Source organism: Lactuca sativa, chromosome 2 (assembly GCF_002870075.4).
Source record: "Lactuca sativa cultivar Salinas chromosome 2, Lsat_Salinas_v11, whole genome shotgun sequence".
In the NCBI taxonomy this organism is placed as follows: Eukaryota; Viridiplantae; Streptophyta; class Magnoliopsida; order Asterales; family Asteraceae; genus Lactuca; species Lactuca sativa.
This window is the reverse complement of record NC_056624.2, coordinates 221,584,614-221,590,907: the sequence shown is the minus strand read 5'-3', so window position 1 is coordinate 221,590,907 and position 6,294 is coordinate 221,584,614.

Here is a 6,294-nt window from a genome sequence, read left to right as displayed (position 1 = left end):
GAATGATATTTATATAAAAATCCTAGGAGGGTAAGGTTCCATAAGCACAAACTTCTAATTCTCGATAAATATATTTGGTAAAATTAAATAAACCTTTGTATGGATTTAAACAATCTGGTCGTATGTGGTTCAATTGCTTAAGTACATTTTTGTTGAAAGAGGGCTATAAAAATGATCCATTAAGCTCATGTGTATTCATAAAAAGATCTGGATTAGAATTTGTGATAATTGTTGTTTACGTAGATGATTTGAACATAATTAGAACTCATGGATAATTGGAAAATGCCACTTTTTGTTTGAAAGAAAAATTTGAGATGAAAGATCTTGGTAAAACAAAATTTTGTTTGAGTCTTCAAATCGAGCACACCAAAAATGGAGTTTTTGTACATCAATCAAGTTATCCAGAAAAGGTGCTTAAAAGATTTTATATGGATAACTCACATCCATTGAGTAAGTCGACGGTGGTAAGGCACTTAGATGCCAAAAAGTAGACCTGGCAATTCGTGTATCGTGTCATTAAAACGTGTCAGATGTATTCATGTTGTGTATTCGTGTCGTGCCGTGTCTCTCACAGATTCGTGTATTCGTGTCTGGAATTACCAGGTCTACCAAAAAAGACCAATTTTGGCCTTGTGAAAAACTTTTTGGTCCCGAAGTACCATATCTTAGTGCTATTTGTGCACTAATGTATATTGCTAATAATAAGAGAGATGATATATCTTTTACCGGAAACTTAGTAGCAAGATATTATTCTTGCCCAACAATAAGACACTGGAATAGAGTCAAACACATTCTTCGATATCTTCGACGTACAATGGATGTGGGCTTATATTATTCAAATTCACCAAATGTGGAGGTAATTAGTTATGCAGATGTTGGATATTTGTTTGATCCACACAAAGATCGATCCCAAATAGGTTATTTATTCACTTATAGAGGTATCATTCTTGAGAATTATGGTCTAACATCAAATAGGGATGTTACAACCATACTATGTGAAGATAATGCGACTTGTATAACCCAATTCAATGAAAGGTCTATCAAAGGAGCAGTGGCGGAGCTTTAATCTTTCCTTTAGGGGGCTGGAACTATAATTTGTATAAAAATTGATGAACAGGAGGGGCATAGTCAAAATTTTATATTTTTGGGCCTAATATATATAAAATTAAAATATATGGACTACTTCTGCCAAAAAAATCAGGAGGGCCAAAGCCCCCTAGTCCTATATAAAACCCACCCATGCAAAGGAGACAAAATCAATCATATATCACCAAAGTTTTTTTAGTCATGATTTTCAAAAAGGGCGTTACATCAATATCCATAAAATTCAAGCAAGTAACAACTTTGCCGATTTGTTCACTAAAGCGCTTCCTACATCTAACTTTGAAAAGATGGTACGAAACATTTGTATGCAGCGCTTTAAGGAAATCAAGAGATGTGATGATCAGGGAGAGTTTGAAACATATTGTACTCTTTGCATTAGCTATGTTTTCCCACTAGGTTTTCTTAGCAAAGTTTTTAACAAGACAATTGTTCCCAATATATGTTATTAATCATGTACTCTTTAATAAATGGTTTTTCCCATGAGGTTTTACCTATTAAGGTTTTAACATGGCATGATACAATCGTCATTCAAGGATGAATATTATGAAATATTAGTTTGTGAATGACCATTGGATTCTCTATTTCTCTCATAACTCTCCATCATTATTTAGCATTAGTAACAACCATTTCAACGTGTTTTATGAATGTAATAATGCACCATCATAATGTGCATTCATATTATAACTCATATTTCATCTTATTTTATAACCTCATTATACTTTTGCTTTATTGATCATGGAATCGGTTACATTTTTTTCATAATCGATAAGCTTAAAAAATCAAAAGTATAATGCCGTTAACTTGTTATGACAATATCGGTTACATATTACATAACAAAAAGGTAAGTTAATGGGCCAGGCCTTTTGAAACTGAACAGAAATGGACTATCAATGCGTATGAATATGATCTTAGTGGGCCCTACAAATGAATGAATCGACAGCCACTAACAAACTAGGCGCGACGTAGAAAAATTGAAAGAACAATTTAATTGGTTTTTGACCAACTTTAAAGAAAAAAAAAAACATACAAATTTAGAATAATTCCTTTTTGATTTTTTATAAATTAGCAAAAAAATATGACTTTTCATAAAATAGCCACACAAACTGCAAATGATGGAGGCTCATCTGCGATTTTTTGTCCTTGGCTTCAGTTTCGTCAACTCTAGAAAAATACGTTCCGGTTTATTCCGTTGGCTAACAGTTTCGTGGCATCGTTCTTGATTTCAGACTCTATACTTTTATTATTATTATTATCTTTTTTATTTTTATGATGACGAAATCACATATACATTTGGTCATCCGCGGTTTCCTCTCATTGATTGCGATTTCGTCGTCTTTTTTTTTCTTCCATTTTTTTAAAATCTAATGTAAGTTTGGTTATGGTATTATAGCCTAAAATCATACAAGTTACTAGTAGATAATCAGGGAATAAAACATAACAAAAAAAATCGAAGAATATGAAGAATGAAACCGAAGAGGCATCGTCATTTGCGGTGGTACAAATTTGTAATTTACACGATTTGTGCATACAAACTTGTACCACCGTAGATGGCAATGTCATCTTCGGGTTCGTTCTTCATAAAATCTATTTTTTTTATTTGCGGGGAAAAACGGCAAAAAAATAAACACATAACTACTAAATAAGAGCGTACATGATAAAAAGTTTAGGAGTAGGTTCGATTTGTTGTTTCAAAAAAAAACATCACTTGCAAAATTGTTTCGTTCTTCAGCTAGGGATGAAAGTGGGTCCAAACCCGGAACGAATGGACCCGGACCCGGAAAACCCGGAACCGGTTAACGGGATTTTGTAGAACCGAAAACCGTACTGGTATATAGGAACCGGTTCCGGGTACGGTTCCAGGTAAAGTGGGTCTAGAACCAGAAAACCCGGAAACATCAAAGTGAGTAGGTTGGAACCGGATAAAGTGAGTTTAGAACCAAAAACCCAGAAAAAATGGATTTTTTTTGTAATTACTTACTACTTAGTGGGTTGAAATTTGAAATTTTTCATATTTATATCCCGACTTTGGAGGACTATAACTCATTGAATATGAAATCAAAATTAACAAAATTATAGTTAAAATCATGTACAAACTCTAAAATTCATTCTGGAAAAAACCACATGTCAATCCGACTTTAAACGAATGAGATATGCATGTGTTAACATTTTCACATAATATAAAGTACAAAAACAAATAGTTGAAAATTTTCAGTTTTGATATCCCAACTTCGGAGGACTGTAAATCATATAATGTTAAACCAAAAATGACAAAATTATAGACTAAACTCATGTACAAACTTAAACTACAAGTTGGAAAAAACCATATGTCAATTCGATTTCAAACGAATTAGATATGTATGTTTTAAAACTTTCACCGAATACAAAAAAATTGAAAAACTAAAAACTTTCAGATTTGATATCTCGATTTTGAGGGACTGTAACTCAATGAATATAAAACTAAAAATGGTAAATTTATAGTTTAAAATCATGTACAGACTCTAAACTACATGTTGGAAAAAACCGCATGTCCATCGAAATTGAAATGATTGAAATATGCATCTTTTAAACTTTTCACAAAAACCGGTTTCGACCCTAAAAGTGGTTCCAGTTCTAAACACCGGTTCCGGTTTTTAGACCCGGTTTACCCGGACCCGATGGACCCAAACCCGGATTACCCGGAACCCGGATAAAGCCAATTTTTAAACCCGGAACCGGTTCTATATATTCCGGTTCTAACAGTTCCGGTTCCGGTCCGACTTTCCGGTTCTAAATTTCATCCCTATCTTCAGCCATCAAAGAGAAAATCTGAGAGTTTGAAAAAAATAGCTAATGGACTGCAAAACCGAAGATGGGCCACAAAACAACAACCTATATGATGAGATCGAAGACGTGTTCTCCCTTAAAAGCGCGAAACCGAAGCTGACTTGACAAAACCACAGAGCCTTTCGGTGGTTATTTTTTGAAAACCTTAGGGTGCGTTTATTTGCGGAAAAATGAGTCGTTTTCCGGAAAAAAAATTCAAAAAAATGAAAATTTTGAAAATGCGTTTAATTCGTCTATTTTTCTAAATTTTTCACGAAAAATAAAAATTTTCTTTTTTCTAAAATTACAAAGAAGTTGGAAATTTTTGAAAAACCAATAATCACTGTTTTCCATTTTTTTTCTAATTTCAATTTTTTATAAAATAAAAACACAATCACTCTCACCTCTACTTACCCCCACCTTAACACCCCCAACCAACCACACTCTTATTATAACACCCATAAAATTCAAGCAAATTTAAAACTTTTTAATACATTTAAGAACCATTAAGTTATTATAGTTTGGTTTCAAAATAGTTTAAACATCAGAGTATCTCCATAATCAAATCATAAAATCCATGAAAATGAGGAGCTGTACGATCACGCATTTGCCTTCCTGCAGTCATCTGTTGCACCAGAAACAATAATCAATAAATGTAAGCTCGAAGTCTTAGTGAGTTACCCCCAAAATATCGATACACATATAGTCGAATAACACATGAACAAATAACATATCATAACAACTGAACAACATGCAATGGGTCTACAACTTTACAAGCTGGATTACCCCCTGGTCCCTCAGTACGAGTCTGGAATGCCTACCGGGCCCTCAGCTCGTATCTGGAATGCCATCGAGCCCTCAGTACGAGTCTGGAATGCCTACCGGGCCCTCAGCTCGTATATGGAATGCTCCCGAGTCCTCGGTATGATTCTGGAATGCCTACCGGGCCCTCAGCTCGTATCTGGAATACTTTAGGGTTCGTTGGCTACCGCACGGAGCAGCATAACCTCAACCCATCCCACATAACATGTCAACATGTAATAGATAAATACACATACAGGAAATCAGACAATATCACAGGTAGTCCTACAGACCTACCAAACTAGCATATCAACTGGCATACATCACTAGCATGCAATACTAACTCATAATCAACGTCTAACACTGTTAGGATAATACATCCAATGGGCCGTCCTTGGTGCCTTAGACCCCTTAGTATAGTGAGGTAACTCACCTGGCACTGCTGAAGTCCCGCAAATACAACTCCAGCTGCTGGTTGACAGATTCCCGCACTGTCAACATCAAACAATACCCAATTAATAATTGGGTTACAAGCTCAAGGTTCAACTCACACTATAAAAGCCCAATAGCCAAATGATGGGCCAAAGCCCAACATATGGCCCAACTTTCCAAATTGAGCCTAGACCTCTACATGGTCTTTCCTTAAGGCCCATCCAATTATCCCAATCCAATTCCCATGGCCCAATATCACATGATCATAAAGGCCCATTTATGGCCCATCTATGGCCCAATTTTCCAAATTGGGCCCAAGACTCTCACATGAGCCTTATCCTAAAACCCATATAATTATTTAGTCCATTTGCTTATTCTTGGAAGTCCATTAATAGTCCAATTACCAAAGCCCACTAGGAAGGCCCAATTCAAGGCCCATGTGAAATTAGGGTTTCACATAAAATGACAATGAGGGTTAAGTGTTTCTTACTTAACCTATTAAGGACTTAATCCATTAAGTCCCTCACTTTACTAAATAATTCGTATGATGTGATTGGGCTTAATACCTAAGTCCATTACATTGGCCCAAATGTGGGTCCAGATAAGTCCAAGCCCATAATCCTAAAATTAGGGTTTTTCACATGAAATAATGATTAGGTTTAAGTGTTCCTACTTAACCCATTAAGGACTTAATCTATTAAGGACATAATCCATTAAGTCCCATGTTGCTTTTAGGTTAATTTTGCCAATGATTATTAATTATTATTTAGGTTTAATAATTAATTATCGTGTGTGCCCCAAACGATTCCCACAATTAGGGTTTTATGCCCTTAGAGTCTTCCAAACCCTAATTAGGGTTTTCCAGCCCAATAGTCTATTGGTTGGGCTTCTAGGTTACATTGGGCCTTATTGGCCCATAAGGGTTCCATTGGGCCCACTATGGCTTCTTTGGGCCCATTAGGTTTTCATTGATTCCACATTGTCCAAATTGTCCAAACATCCCCCAAACGGGGTCCAAACGCAATCAAGCACACCGCCACCCGGCACGGCGGCCGGAGTTTTTCTACTATTATTCCGGTTACAATTTTACAATAACATCCAATAACCCACACACACTCATAAAATAACACACACACACGCACATAGCCACCTTGT